Raw genomic sequence first — 17,614 nt, 5'->3', positions numbered from 1 at the left:
TGTATCAAATTTAAAAACTATGTTAGGTAACGCGCAAAAATATATAATGAAAGTGGATAATTAATAAGGGCATAACTTACATGCGCATCCTCGGCGGCCTGCGACACGAATGTCCCAGCTCGAACGTGTGTTTCTCGGAATAATTCCACACGATCGACCGGCTCCCCTTTTCTTTCAGCGAGCTCATACTATCGTTGTAGAAACGACTTGGACCCGCTACTATGATTGTAAGGTTGCTTCTATCTAACAGCCTTGTTCCTCCGTGATTGCTCCTGCATTAAAATAATTATATTGTTTATTTCTTATACATATTAAAACTTGTTATCATAATTAATCATTACAAATACCTGGAATGCATGGCTGATATAATGGTTGCAGAGGAAATGTCAATCCTCATCACGTCCAACCAATGTGTTTGGTGGGTTGGCACGAGCCTCCTCCGGGTCGCTGTACTTTTTGAAATGTCTATGACAGTCGGCCCGAAAATCTTTAAAGGTCGTGAGCATCTGATGCTCAACAAACCTGTTCATTGCTTGATCATTGAAATCAAGCACAAACAATCGCTACACATTACAAATATAACACATTAGATTGGTTAAAGTTAGATATGTTTCAAATGAAATCATATATAAATGTGTAGTGCATTTAATTACCTGGAGGTCGCCCTTGACGACCTCAATGTATTTTCTCCCAACGTCCGCCCACTTAAGACAACGGATGGAAAATGTCTTTCGTACGCACATGCTTATCGCCTGGCTGAAGCGAACGGCGTGTGGAGAAGTAGGCTTCTCCGCTTCAGGGGCGATCGTCATCGGAATGCACCCATTTATTGCAACGTGGCGCTCTAACTCCAAGAGTCGAGACTGCGCATGTCTCCTAGGAGTTGGAGTCGCTTGTTGAGAAGAAGATCCTGCTCAATAAATCGATAATAACATATAAAGTTAGAAAAAAAAAATGAAATATTTATAAGTTAAAATGAAGAAAATTCTTAGACTCACCCGTATTGTCGCCCACAGATGACGACCCTCTCGTGATGTTATCTAATTGTCCTCAAACTGGAGGAACATATCGTCCGTCTCCATAAAATTTGATCGTCGATATGACATAATGGTTATGGACATAGAAAACAAACATTCAATAACCAAATACGAACACATAGCTAGAATCAAAATATATAAACTAGATATAAATATGTGGGTATGTGGTTTAATTTGTCACTATAATTCGTCATCGCTTGCTTGTGAAAAGTGTTCATCCACATCGTCGATGAAGTCGTTAGTGACATGACGCACAACCGATCTTTCAACGATTGTGGGATCAACGTCATTTCTACAGAGTGTCATCCTCGATGTGGTCATCCACTTGATGGCTTACAATAACTTTTAGTATATTAATATGGTAATCCTGAACATCCTCCACTTCTGGCACGTCCCATATACGCTTATTTTGGATGACTTGCACAACTTTCCAATTGCTACCATTTTTTGGATCATCTACGTAAAAAACTTGATGTGCTTGAGTTGCAAGAATTACAGGTTCCTCCGCATACCAAAAAACGGGATGTGTTGAGAGATTTGTACCCTACTTCAACGTGTGTTCTTTGACTTTTGTTTACGTCAGTGTCATACCACCGAAACTTAAATAGCCATACATTTCTTCCCAACGGATATTGTACGTGCAACACTTCGTCCAGAACACCGTAGAAATTATTGTCGCTAGTTCCACTTGCATCGCTTTCACCAATGACCATTATTCCACTATTTTGAGTAGTACGTTGGGAATCAAGTTCAATAGTGTGAAATCTTACACCACCTACGATGCATCCATTGTAACAACGAACGTCAAAGGATGGTCTCATCGCTAGTGAGAAGAAATCATCAGATAGGTTTGCAGAATGACGCAGTTCTAACACCTGTGCTCGAAACCATTCAGGGAATGCCCGTTCATGTATTTTATACAAATCCATAGAATTTTGAGCATGTCGACGTTGGAGCCTCAAATGTTTCCTAATAGGGATGAGTTTAATTTCTGTAAGAACAATATATAATAAATATTTAAAATTTACAAAGATGAGGAATATGTTTACTTGCGATACTCCGATATTTTGTCAGCATTATTCAGTATGTACCAATGGAAGAGTCGTTTCTCTTCCTCTGATATAGCATGAACACTTCATGCACCTAAGGGTCGTACTTTCTGCTTGAAAATTTTAAAGTCGCCAATTACCTCGTTCTCTACAATGGTATCATCATTTTGCTCATCTCTTTTGAATCGAGTCTCTATACCACGTAGGTAACGTGAACAAAAGGTGCTTGATTCATTCATGACATAGGCTTCTGCAATTGACCCCTCAGGACATGCTTTGTTTCTAACATACTGCTTAAACGTGTGTAGACTTCTTTCAATCGGATACATCCAACTATAAGAAACCGGACTAGTAATCTTCGTTTCATATGGTAAGTGAACGACAAGGTGTACCATAACGCTAAAAAAGGCAAGTGGAAATATTCTTTCCAACTTACAAAGTATGATTATGATATTTGTTTGCAATCTGTCTAGATCACTTACTCTTATCGTTCTGGCGCACAAGTCACAAAAAATTACATAATTCGGTTATAGCATTGTATACGTTCTTCGGTAAGAATGCTCGAATACCAATTAGTATGTTTACTCATAATTGAAGGATGTTTACTCATAACTGGAAACTCCAACTAATCTAGTTGTTCTAATATTTCATGCTCATTCATCACTACTTGAGGAGCCTTACGCTCTACCTTTCCATCGTGTAGCCTACTTCTACGCCACACGTGATTCTGTGGAAGATAGCATCTATGTCCCATGAAAGATATTCTACCTCGTATTCTGAAGGACGATCTATCACCCATGCATATAGGACATGTCTGATACCCCTTCGTACTCCACCCTAATAGGTCACCATACGCCGGGAAGTCATTAATCGTCCACAACAAGGCTGCATATAGCTGAAAGAACTGACCTGTAAGAGAGTCATACGTACGCACCCCAAAAGTCCATAACTCTTTCAATTCCTCAATCAATGGTTGAAGATACACATCAATTTCCCTACCAAGAGATTTAGGACCGGGTATGAGCAGTGACATAAAGAAATTTGTCTCTTTCATGCATTTCCATGGTGACAAATTGTAAGGAAGTAACACAACAGGCCACATACTGTACGAGGTACTCATTTAACCAAATGGGTTAAACCCATCTAAAGCCAAGCCCAAACGCACGTTCCGTGGATCAGAAGCAAAATCAGGAAATTCAGAATCAAAGTGCTTACACCCCTCTGCATCAGCTGGATGTCTCAAGACATCATCTGTTTTAACACGTTTGTCCCTATGTCATCTCATGTCAGCAGACCCTTCCTGCGATACAAACAAGCACTGTAATCTAGGTACCAAAGGAAAATGGCGCAATACCTTATGCGAAATTTTTTCCCTCTATTATGATTAACCTTGTACCTAGCCTCGCCACATGTAGGACAATGTTGCAAATCAGCAAACTCTTTCCAATACAATACACAGTCATACTTGTACGTGTGAATAGTCTCGTATCCCAAGCCCAAGTCACGAAGTTTTCGTTTTGCTTCATAAAATGAACTAGGAATAGTACTATTACACATCGAAAACGCTGCTCTTAAGAGTTCTAACAACATGTCGAACGACTTGTTACTCCAACCATTTAGAACTTTCACATGCATCAACTTAACCAAAAAATTCAACGATGAAAATTCAGAACAACCGAGGTACAACTCATTATGTGTTTGATTCAATAAGTCCTGAAATATATTATTTGTTCTATCTTCATCTATATTTACCCCAACATTCATCGGCATTTCATCTTCCAAACGAAATTCCTCTATTTCTTTTTCATGTTCAATAGAGGCTTGTAAATCATTTAGCATACCAAAGATATCACATTTTTCATTAAATTGTCTGCTACTAGTTCCTTCATTAAAAGGATTACTACTAGTTCCTTTCTCAAAGTTTTCTGTACCTCTATAGCTTAATGACTCTCCATGATACACCCATTCTGTGTAGTAGGGGGATATTCCAATAGTCAGCAAATGTCGTTCCACACCCTCTAATGAGCTCCAATTTAAATTCAAACATCTCTTGCATGGATACCTTAATCGTCCATAAGCATCAACGTGAAACTTGGCAAATTCTAAAAATTGGGTCACTCCATGTCTATTCTCAAGGGATAACTTATTTCTAAGTTTCATCCAACCCTTATCCATCGTTTAAGTCCCTAAAACATAAATAGGTTTGATTAGAAACATATCTCTCTCACTCTCTCACATCCATAACTTACTTCCCTGAATTTTCACTATTTTTCAATAACTAACTTCAAACTATAGAGGCTACCATAACTGTAGGATAGCCAACACAACCTAATTATTAACAACAAAATACTTCAAGCTATCCTACTACCACCCCTTGAAACCAGCAAATTCAAAACAAAAAGGCTACCATAACTGCAGGATAGTCATCCCAAACATAAACAAATTCAAAACAAAAAAGGCTACCATAACTGCAGGATAGCCATCCCAAACATAAACAAACTCAAAACAAAAAAGCTACCATAACTGCAGGATAGCCAAAACAAATCTTAACACACATATTACATTTTCAATTCAAAACATAAACTATAAATCTCCCCCCCCCCCCTCCAATTTCAATTTTCACTTTAACTTAAACCCCCCTCCCCCCAATTCAATTTTTAATTTAACTATAAATCCCCACGGCCCAAAATTCAATTTAACTATTAACCCCCCCCCCCCCTCCCCTCCAATTTCAATTTTCAATTCAACTATAAATATCTCTCTCTCTCTCCCCTCCCCCCCCCCCCCTCCATTTCAATTTTCAATTTAACTTAAACCCCCCTCCCCCCAATTCAATTTTCAATTTAACTATAAATCACTCCCCCCCCCCTCTCCTCCAATTTCAATTTTTAATTTAACTTAAACCCTTCTCCCCCCAATTCAATTTTCAATTTAACTATAAATCTCCACCTCCACCTCCCCCTCCCCCCTCCAATTCAATTTAACTATTAACCCCCCCCCCCCCCCCTCCCCTCCCCTCCCATTTCAATTTTCAATTCAAATATAAACTCTCTCTCTCCCCCCCCCCCCCCCCAAATTCAATTTTCAATTTAACAATAAAACTTCTCCCCCAATTCAACCCCCATTCAATTTTCATTTAACTATAAACTCCCCCCCCCCCTCAATTCAATTTTCTAAATAACCCTAAACCATTCAAATTTCAATTCAACCACAAATTACACACATTCTATATAAAAATACATTTAACAAACAAAAATCTATTCCAAAAGAAAATCCTAAAATAATTTTCCTAAAAAAAAACCCTAAAACATAAATTTAAACTAAATAAATTTTAATTTTCCACTTACCTAAACTGACAGACGGCAGCGAGGGACGGCGGTGAGGGATGGCGGCGGAACAGCGGCGGAAAGGCGACGGAAACGGTGACGAATCTCTCTTTTTCCCTCTCGGCTTCTCCTCTCTTTTCCCCTTTCGGTTTCAGTTTTGTAAAATACAGAACTGAAACGATTAAAAAGGGGATTTCCCGACGCAGTGCCGCGGCGTCGGGAAATCCCCCAAAAGCATCGGAAAAAGGGAAATTCCCGACGTTCATTAAATGGTTTTCCCGATGCAGCCCTAAGCGTCGGGAAAAACCCCTATTCCCGACGCCGCTTCCGACGCATTGTGCACGACATCGGGAATAGTTTGTTTTTTAAAATTAATTTACCATTTTCCCGACGAATACTTGCCGACGCCTTCTTGATGCGTCGAGAAAGAGTGTTTTCCCGACGCGTCTCCCGACGTAGTGTTAATGCGCGTCGAAAAAGCCTTTATTCCCAACGTTCTTTATGCCGACGTCCTTTTTGGCGTCGGGAATACTCCATTTTCTTGTAGTGTACTGTAAACTTTTTACTCCATGTGTTGAAGTCGATTGATTTCTATTTTTTCTAATAAGTGACCATCTGTGGCTGAGGCTGATTTCTTTTGCTCTCTATATTTTGTGACCAATGTGATTAATATCTTTCAAATGTGATTTTTGTATTGCTCTCTGTATTTTGCAATCAATTTGGCTCTCTGTATTTTGTGACCAATGTGATTTCTGTTGCTTTTACATCATTGTCATATCCCTTGTTTTTGGGATTAATATCTTTACTACTGTTAGGGTTGGGTTAAGACATATCCCTTGTTTTCATGGATTTTTTTATACTATTTTGACTCTCTAAAAAATGAAATAAAGACAACCATCCCCATGTACTTCCTACTTCATTACTTTGTTATATAGGGCGTATTTGGTAGTCACTATTGCACTCAAAAAAATTTCAACATCTTCCCATGTACTTCATGTGTCAACATTTTTTATATTGTTCTATACTTTTTATTTGGTAGTTTTAGGTCAACATCATGGATTTTTTCACCCAACCATTATAAATGCTCTCAATTTAACACAAGCATTCTTCAACCTCATCCCATATCTATTTCCTGATCATTCCTTGGTAGACTTCTTTGTTTTCCACTTATGTTTGCTCTCCAATTGTTTAGTATGAACATAATTACATAGGAACTTTTTTGTCATTCTCTGTTATGCATTTGGTCTTTGTTTCTTTATTGCTTCTCACTGAATAAGGCAAGACAAATTCTTTTGTAGTTGTGTTCTATATTTTTTGTTTGTTCTCTTTGTTTGCAAAATATATTCCTCTTTGTTTTGCATGTTTAATTTTCACGTGATTTGTATCCAAAATGTTGTCAATTATAAAAGAAATTTAAGTTCAACTATATATAATGAATTTTTTACCTCTGAGGCTTGTCCAATTAAAACTTTTTTACCTTATATCTGTTGTCCTAAATTTATTCAAACTTTTCTCACCCTTCTAATTTTTTTTAACCTTATATGGGTGTACATCGAGTTAACCAATAGTAGTATGTCATCCTTCCTTCTATTTTTGTAATATCATTAATGTGTATTGCAATTTGTTTAATGAATTTCGTGGCTAACATTTTTCTGTGTGACATTTTTTCAGGTTAGTAAAGCAAGAGTCCGTTAGTCGAGGTTCGTACACCAATATTTTAGATGGTTGGAATAGTTCACCATTATTGGTTCGTAAATAGCATCTTATAATGGTAATTTTTTATATGGCTCAATCTTGTTGGAAGACATGTAATTACAGCATAACATATTCATTATGACCGCTATTTTTCAACTTTATATTCATTTTATCTTTATATTTATTGACTTTAATTATTAAAATTATTTATTATGCATTGTTGCAATTAAATAAAATTGTGTATGCACGAATGTATTAATTGTTGCCCATGTTTTGCAAATATATTAGTAAATTCTATGCAACTTTACCATGTCTTAAATATGTTTTGCAAACTCAACTATATAGAAAAGTACAGTGGTAATCCAAAAAAGTGGGAGGGTCTAAAAAGGGAGGGTGATAGGAATATGATTTTTATGATTTTTCTATGGTTTAATTTTATCCAATAATAAGGTTGAAAATTAGATTTGGTGTTCATGTGTCATCTATTTTTCAGCCCCATTATTATTCCTAATTCTATGTTCATCTTTTTCAATAATTTCATAAGGTTAGTTGTTCATAAGTTTATTGACTGTTTTAGATGGGATAAAATTTTACTATGATCCAATATTAAAAACTGTTTGGTTTGAGAACTATGATTACACGTTTAGGTGAGTTATGCATTTGACATAAAATTTACAAATGTTGCAAAGAGAGTCAAAAAGGGAAATGGATGTTATTTCTCTTTAATACATCACTATATATATCAATGGATTTAGCTCAAAGCTAAACTTCAAATAATTTAAAATTTAAAATTAAAACACAAACTTTGTTGGTTTGTATTTTGTATTGATTTTAAAACGGTTTAAATTATTTGTGTTGAATTTAAAACCATCTCTAAAATTAAACCATAGAAAAACCACTTTTTTAAAACAAATTTCTTTAATAATTCAAACACGTTATAAATCAGTTGGAAAATTTACCCATTTTAAATTTAACTTTATTTTCGTTTTCTATTTCTTCATTTTTTTTTTATTTATCTGGTTGGTAATAAATATTTTCTCCAAATTTTAAGTAAAACCTACAGTTGGTTACTAGTCATTCGAAGATAGTTTCAGTGAATAAAACATCATTTCATAAACAGTGTAAAACTGTAAACAAACAATATGAATTGTTCAGGTCATCAATTATCATCATATAATGGATCCACAATAACTAGTTACGATACTTACAGTATTTACAACTTCCCAACGTTAGTTACTTATGACACTAGAATTATTACTGAATGATCGTAAGAGGATAGAACATACATCATTTGATAGTAGACATCGTGTTAGACAATTAGCATATTTTCGATTAATCCATGAGTCAGATCTTTGTTGTCCTCAAAGTACGCTTATGGACAGAAGGTGTTTTGCCATTTTATTCCATTTACTAAGAACGACTGTTAGATTAGTCGGAACAGAAGTTATAGATGTAGAGGAGATGGTTGCCATGTTCCTGCATATAGTAGTTCATGACGTGAAGAATCGAATGATACAAAGAGAATTTGTACGGTTTTGTGAGACTGTTTCTAGACATTTCAACCTCGTCCTGTTAGTCGTTTTGCGGTTACACGATGAGTTATTGAAAAAACCTCAGCCAGTAACAAACTCGTGCACGGACCTGAGATGGAAATGGTTTGAGGTAAATACCAATTGTCTAGATGTTAGTTGGACTTGTCAAACAATATGCGTACGACTAAATGTAACTTTATTAATTATCTTGGCGCATTAGATGACACATACATTAAGGTGAAGATCAATGCAACTGATCGTCCAAGGTAAAGGACACGGAAGGGTGAAGTTGCGACAAATGTACTTGGTGTTTGCGATACAAAAGGTGATTTCATGTTTGTTTTATCTGGGTGGGAAGGATCGGCTGCTGATTCCAGAATTCTTAGAGATGCAATATCAAGACATAACGGATTGAAGGTTTCGAAGGATAAATAGCTGGATGTTTTATCTCTTCATACTATTTATATTCATAGGATAAGAATTCAAATATTCGAGTTCTAAAGAGGGTATTATTATCTTTGTGATGTTAGGTACCAAAATGTAGAGGGTTTCTTGGCCCATATAGGGGAGAAAGATATCATCTTTCAGAGTGGCGAGGAAGAGGTAATGCACTAACAACAACTTGAAAGTTCTTCAACATGAAACATTCGTCGGCACGGAATGTCATCGAAAGAGAGCATTTAGGTTGTTGAAGGGTCGTTGGGCAATTTTAAGAGGAAAGTCGTACTACCCACTCGATGTACAATATCGAACAATCATGGCGTGTTGTCTGCTACACAATCTTATCAATAGAGAGATGACTAACAGTGAAATAACCAACAATTTGGATGAGGGTGATTCAACTACGCTACAACTGGAGGCTACGAGATTAATTACATTGAGGCTTCAAACGAATGGAGTAAATGGAGGGATCAATTGGCTTATACGATGTTCAGTGATTGGGAGTTACGTGATCTGTAGTGCCTTAGTACTCTTCTAATTACTATCATCGCTTAAAATTATTTTGTCATTTGTTCTAAACTGTTAATGTGTTGTGAAATGTATCCACCAAGAACACTTTTAATTTATGTCATTCTTGTGATGTTTACTAAATATGTAATTTCGATTGTCTATAATTAATTATGTTGAACACTAACACCTTTTCTTTCACTTTATTAAATGCTGCTAATATATATGATAGAATGAAAAGTTTTTCACGAGCACAAAACACACATGGACTAAAGAGGAAGAAGCAAAACTAGTTGAGTGCTTGGTCAAATTTGTTTCAGCTGGTGGATGGAGGTCGGATAGTAGGACATTTCGACCTGGGTACCTGGCCCAATTACAACGGATGATGGTAGAGAAGTTGCCCGACACTAATATCCAAGGATCGTCCATGATAGATTGTCATGTGAAATCTGTTAAAAAACCTACCAAGCAATTGCAGAAATGAGGGAGTCGTCGAGTAGTTGCTTTGGATGGAACGAAGAATTTCAATGCATCGTCGTAAAAGGAGAGTTGTTTGATAGTTGGGTAAAGGTATTAATTTCACAATACAATTGTATGTACTTTTTATTATCACAATCGTGAACTCATCTGCCTAAATTACATTTCTACAGAGCCATCGTGCAGCCAAAGGCTTTCTACACAAATCATTTTCATATTATGATGATCTATTCTATGTCTTCGACAAAGATCAGGCAACGGGAGCATGTTTAGAGACCTTTGCTGATGTAGGATCTAATATGCTAAACATGTTTAATGACGGTGTTCCCCTCGATGATTCACATGATAAAGACATCCCAACGATGTATAGCCAAGGAGTGCATATGTCACTAGATGAGATGTTTGGAACACGTACAGGTCAAGCAAGTGGGAGAAGAAATTGTTCAAGTGGAAGTAAAAGAAAACGAGGTAGCCAACATTATGAAACGGTAAAGGTGATTAGGAGTGTAATGGAATTTAGAAATGATCAATTAAAAGCAATTGTAGATTGGTCAAAAGAGAAGCGTGCAACGGAGGTCGAATTGCATGCTAAAGTCGTGAAACAGCTGCAAGATATCCCTGAACTACGAAGCCAAGATAGGACAAAGCTTATTCAAATCTTATTCCGTAGTGTGGAGGGCATTGAGGGGTTCTTGTCGATTCCAACAGAACTTAAATTGGAGTATTGCAATGTTCTCTTGGAAAATAATGTTTGACCAATTAACAATTTTATGACTTTGTACTTTTATTTTGTGAACTCATAATCTTGGTTTGTATTGATCTAAGTTTTAATTACAAATATTATGAACTTTATATATATATATATATATATATATATATATATATATATATATATATTTCACTAAGAACATATTGTGGAGGAATTTAATTTTGTGGGATTAATCTCTTTTGAAATTTGTCAACGATTTGTATATCTGTAACATAATTTCAAACACGATCACCTAAACAAATGAGGAAATTACATTATGGAGTGTAACGCCCAGCTTTTCTTTTCGTTTTTCTTTTATTTTATTTTTTTTTTTATTTCTTTTGTCTTGCTGGAATTAATAGGGGGAAACCCTTATTAAACTAAGGTTGGAATTTATTCTATTTTTTTTTTTTCTCTTATTTATTAAAGGAGGATTTAATCAATTAATTAGTAGCAACTAATTTATAAGCTTGGAAAGGGTCAAGGGTGTTTCATTGAAGAGAGAGAGAAGAGAGATACTTTTGGAAATAAATAATAAAATAATAGAAAGGAAATTAGTTTCTCTCTTATTTAAAGAGCCTTGGAACCCGTGCTAATTTAATTCAAAAAAAAAAAGAGAGAAGAAAAGAGAAGGAGAGGAAACCCTAACTCCCAACCACGCCGCCGCCGCCGCCTGTCGTCCGCCTCAGGCCGCCGCGCCAGTCTCCCAGCCGTCGAGGGTCGGTTCACGCCAAGCCGCCGCACGCCGAGCAAACCGAAGCCACGCAGCCGTAAGCCGACGCCCTCGCCGAATCGAAGCCCCGAGCCGCGACGTCTCAGTCGGGAGTCGAAGCCGCAGCCGTGCCGCTCGTCTGCCGGGAAGCGGAAAAGCCGAAGCCGTCTCCCTCAGCCAGCCGTAGTACCGCGCCGCTTCTGAAAGCCGAAGCCGGAACTCGCCGCGCCGCTTCGATCGGAGGAGGATAGCTCAGCCACGCCGCACCGCTGAGATCCGACGCAGCGCAGCCGGATCGTTCGTCAGCCAGCCGCCGCGCCGACGGGAATCCAGCAGCTAAGCCTCGCGCGCCGCCAGCCGTCGAACCCGAACCCGGAGCCGCTCCGCATCCGCGCGCCCTAACCCGAAGCCGATTCCGCGTGCGAGCCGCGTCCGCGTGCGAGCCGCGTTCGCGTGTGAAGCCGCGCCGCGCGCTTCTGCGTAGCCGAGCCGCGTCTCCCCCTGTTGCAAGCCGAGCCGCACGCGTGAACCCCTGTGTCAAAGCCGAGCCGCGCCTGCGCCAAGCCGAGCCGGTCCCTGTCCTCTTCCAGCCGAGCCGCCAAGACCAATTTGGCTCCATCCACCTACATTTTGGTAACTTAATTAATTATTGTGGCATTTTCCCAGTAAGACTCCCTGGTCCGGACGTAAATTAAATTATTTTAGGACTAAGTTAAGTTATTTTTCCTAAGGGCGTCTTGGACCGAGTGACCGGTGCGGCGAGAGACTCTCTTCAGTAGGGACTCATCCACTGCAACCTTTTCTGGGGTAAGTTATTTCAACGTAGTCTTAACCGTTAATCGTTGGTGACCTAATTACGGACTTTGGCGTTATTAAATATTTAGGATCCCGTTGCTTGGAAAGCACACGTGTCTTGCGGTTAGGACTCGTCGGGTGAATCTCCAGGTAAGAGATTCCACTACTGGCTTCATGTTTAGAAGTGTGAGACTATGTATGCTCCAATTTCTCTCATGTTATGAATTAAACAGTACAATGCCTGAAATAAATGTTAGCATGATATAACTGATGATGTGATTAGACTTTAGCCCGTCATGTTTGGCGAGAGCTGTTGTGGCCATGCGGCGAATGTCGAGATGGAGAGTGTAGAGATGATTTATGTGATATGTTTCATACTGATGCCATGTGTATGTATACTGCAAGTAGGGTACCTGTTAGCTTAGTCTGTTAGAGTCGTACCTGCATGGGTGTCCTACGGGATCACCACCTATTGAGGACTGTGTGGTCCGACGGGACACCAGTCTAGCATGAGATAGATATGACTCGAGTGACTCGACGGGGTCCTCGCATCCCGACTGTCCTAGGTGTCCCCCGGGGCACCGAAGACCAGAGCTACGTTCCTACGGGAGCGCATGTTGCACGTGTTCGGGAACGTGCCAGAGATTGGGTACCAGTTTCAGGACTCTGACAGGAAGCTAACAGGCACCTAGTGGGACCAGTAGTGGGTCCCTTACTGAGTATTTTTTTTTACTCACTCTCTTCATTTTATGTTTTCAGGTAGAGGACGAGGCAAGGGCAAGGGCAAGCTGGCGAGCGACCCGAAGTGACCGTGGAGGGCCATAGGGACTACTGCTTCCGCTTATCCTTATTTTAGATTTTCGTAATTGAGTTTGAAACCTTTTCATTACTTGCCATCTTTTATGTAGATAGGGCCCGAGTAGGACATCAGAACGCATTTACACTTTTTGCATGGCTATCTTGTTTAACTTTTTCACAAATGGAATTTCTTAAACCGTATGCTTTTTAATAAATTTTATGACTTAAACCACTGGTTCTATATTGAGTAATGACTTCGATTCAGTATAAGGAGTTGGGTCGTTACATGGAGATTATAGTTAAATTTATTAACCGAACTACATAATTAACGAGATTGAATAAAATAATTTTGAAAAAACAATTTGTATTGCAAAAAAGAATAGTGAAAAAAGCACTTTTGATATTCCCCAAATTATAATAATCTACATCCTAAACACATTATAATAACATAGACTATAATAATCTGCAACCCAAATACAGATTATAATAACCCAGACTATAATAATTTGCACCCTAAACACAGATTATAATAACACAGGCTATAATAATCTGTACCCAAAACACAGACTATAATAACCACATATTATAATAAGTCACTCCACACCCCAAACGCCTCCTTAGTGTTTTGTTTATTTTTTGGAGTTTTTGAAAAAATATAAAAAGTTAGTAAAATATTTACACCATATAAAATAATTCTGAAATCGAAAAAAACTCATCGGTTCACAATAGAAAATACAAAAAATGGCCAGTCAACATATGATTAGTCGGCCACACATGCGCACAACTATTTTTTTTTTTTTTTGAATGATTGTATACTACAATCATGATACAAGATCATGTAGTTCTTTTTTAACAATGGAGAAAAAAACTTCAAATTTAACAATAATGTTGATCATACTAAACGATCGTGTTGGTCATGGAAAACGATTATATTGATTATGGTAAGCGATCGGTAGTCCAATGTAAATGATCGTTCAAAACTTCAAATTCAATGCTCGTGTTGACCAAGCTAAACCTTCGTGTTGACTATGGTAAGTGATCGTTTAGATTATATCAATACAATCGTGCAGTTCTTTTTAAACGATGAGAAAATGACTTCAAATTTAGATGAACGTGTTAACCATGGTAAATGATCGTTTAAATTATATTAAAATAATATTTAAACGATCTTGATATTCTGGAATATGAGGAAGATAAAGTAGCTTTAAAATAATAATGTCTAAAATGGTGAATATAAAAATAGGAGATTAAAACGGAAAAATAAAATGTTTTAAAAAAGTCTGGAAGAGAAGATGAATAAATAGCAAATAAGAAGAAGAAAGAGAAGCGATGAATCGTCTGCGATATTCAAAGACAAATTTGAAAATTATGAAAAAAATTTATCGATTACATGGACTTTTATTTTTTATTCTACGAACGGTAAATATTTTTTTGTTTTGTTACGTTTACGTAAATTAACTTTATGTAATATGAAAATGACGGATGTGTAATATGAATAAAGGGCAAATTCATGGTTATAGATGAAAACCTTTAATTCTCTTCCTGTTAAAAAAAGAAAAAAAAAAAAGTGCAAAAAAGAAACAAAAAAATACAAAAAGAAAAAAAAACTAAATCTGAAGAAGCATAGAAAAATCCAGATGCTTGGCTGCCGCTACTCTGTGTTTACCAAAACCATTCCAAAATGCCATAAATCTGAATGTCGGTGGAAAGATCCCTACCGACGAAACATAAATTCAATTCATTATCTTTACCGTACACGTGGCATCCAATCTCCAGCCTTGGCCCAGCCTGTCACACTCCCCCCCACTTACTAAATTTTAGCCACACCATTATCGTCTCGACCATAATGCCTTCCCTCTTTTTATCTTATTACTAAATATGCCATTCCAGACTGTTTTTCCCTTTTTCCTTTTTCTTCTCTTATTACTTGTTTTCCCCATTTGCCGGGTCAACCGCAACTGACACTCCTCTCATATAATACTACTCTTTAATAAATATCATTCATTACTCAGGTGCTAAATTTCAATTTTCAATCCTACAAATATTATAATCTTATTTTTATCCTTCAATATAAATGTTGTTATTTATTCGAGGTTTGTCAAAGTTTTAAATTTTACCTTTTCTTTTTAATATGGACACTAAATTTAATTTATTATTCAGTAGAACCATTCTAATCCCTAAATGTGTGACAGTGAATGATGATCAAAGAAGTGAGGTGTCACCTATGAACATTTTGGTGCATTATCTTTTTTAGCTATGTTCCAATTAGATATATATTATTCTATATATGATTAAGCATGTAGAAGTAAAGTTAAAAGCTTGGTTAGTTCAATTTTAATTAGTGTGAGGTTTGTTTCGTCCCATTTCCTCCGTTTCTTTTGAAACACGAGTCTCATGTAATTGTTTACTAAAATATCACATTTAATTAAATTTTAAACTTTCAACAGGAAAAGGAGTTATATATATATATATATATATATATATATATATATATATATATATATATATATATATATATATAATATAATTATATATAATTTGTTTCCTCTTTACCCTAAAGAGTTGTCCTTTCTTTTCTTTTCTACTAAATTTATATTTCGATATTTAATTAAAAGATAAATTATCTAAATTTTTTTATAAATAATTGTTTTAAATGATAAAAGTAAAAGATGTTTATAAATATTAAAAAATTCAAATTTTTAATACATTTATAAATATTTAAGTTTATATGATATATTTGAACAAGTAACTTTATAAAATTGATAGCTAATGTCATTCTATTCACTTTCTTGTAAACAATCAATTTAACTTTATTTTTTCAACTGAACCACACTTGGTCGAAAAGATCCTACCTAAAACAAATGTAGCACAGATGAAAATTTATCATCCATTAATAAAAATAAAGTATTTTGATAGATTTGTCCACCCTCTTTCTCTCCAGAATTATATATTTAGATCTAAAATAATAACCTATTGATCTACTTGATTACCCTAATTCTTTTCTAATGGAATAGAGTGCTATACCCAAATAGAATTTCAACTATACAAAATAATTTTCATATGCCAAATTGTTACCTAATTTTTGATTTTGAGACCATGCCTCCAATTCTGTGTAACCCAAACTACGGTCATATTTATGTAAATTTTCAATTATGGACGAAGTATATTTTCATATTTATTGAAATTAGAATTTATCTGATAAATACCAAATTCCTTCCAGAAAGTACCAAAAAAAAAACAATTAGATTGAATGATGCCTTAAATTCAGGAAATAAGAGTATTTACACTTATATATAAATTAAAAAAAAAAAAAAAAAAAAAAAGTGGGGCCCGATAATTTCGGGGAAATCTGCCTGATTCTATGCTTGTGATTGCGGTTTAGTTTAGTTTTTTTTTCCCTTCAAATTTATTATATACTTTTCGTGCGTGTTAATGTTTTCGTGTAACAGATGCTTGTGCCACGTGACTTGTTCCAAACCTTCACTTTAACAGCCTTATTTTACATTTTCATTTCTTCTATTTGTCAGAATTTTTATTGTTTTTTTTTTTTACTTTCCATTTAATTTATTCTCCTCCAAAAAAGTCATTATGTTACATATTTTTATTTTTTTAATATCAAAAAGATAGTTTTTTCAACTTTAATTAATTACCATATTATTCACTAAAAAGGTATGATTGGTGTAATTAAATTATTTTCTTTCAAAAATCATTCCACATTTCCCTTTTTAATCATATGCTTCAAAGTTAGTTTCCTAAGGATGTCCTTTCCACTAATCAAATCATAAATGTCATATTGCATGAAGTTAAACTCCAATTTAAGTTACTTTGGTGCATGACATTTTTAATTATTTTATAATTACAAATTACAAAAGTGTTGCTCTCGAATATAATTCAACTAGTTAAGTTTATCTTAAAAAAAAATTTTGAATGAGTTTGTTAATCCTACTACCGATACAATATCAAATTTACAAAAATATTACCAATCGATAAAAAAATGAAATACATATTACAATTCCAAAAGTCGAATATTAATAAAGTTATATATCGGCATGAACTAAACAAAAATTATAAGTTTAGTTAACCCAAACAAAATTACCAAGTTTGATCACAAGGTTAACAATATTACATTGATATGAAATTAGGTACACCTACTTATTTTTATTACCAATAATTGATCAATGATTATCAATACTTGTTAGACTAAATGGCATAATTTGTTGGCCTCAAACAATGATATTTGGATCCATCCTTGCCAGAAATGACCAATCATGACCTATAAAGCAAAAATAAATTATGATTTGTTAAAACTCAGCTTATAACTATTGTGTACATTATGAAATGTAGATTGTGGAATGTTTTGAATGATTGTGAGCCAAACGTTTCAAAAGATGTTTGAAAATTTGATTCTACCTAATAAGACTGCATACAACATAGTTCATTTCAAAATTAATATAGAGGATGACTTTGATTTAGTAATATCGTAATTCTTTATGAGTT

This window comes from Cucumis melo, chromosome 1, assembly GCF_025177605.1.
Source record: "Cucumis melo cultivar AY chromosome 1, USDA_Cmelo_AY_1.0, whole genome shotgun sequence".
In the NCBI taxonomy this organism is placed as follows: Eukaryota; Viridiplantae; Streptophyta; class Magnoliopsida; order Cucurbitales; family Cucurbitaceae; genus Cucumis; species Cucumis melo.
This window is presented reverse-complemented; position numbering follows the sequence as displayed.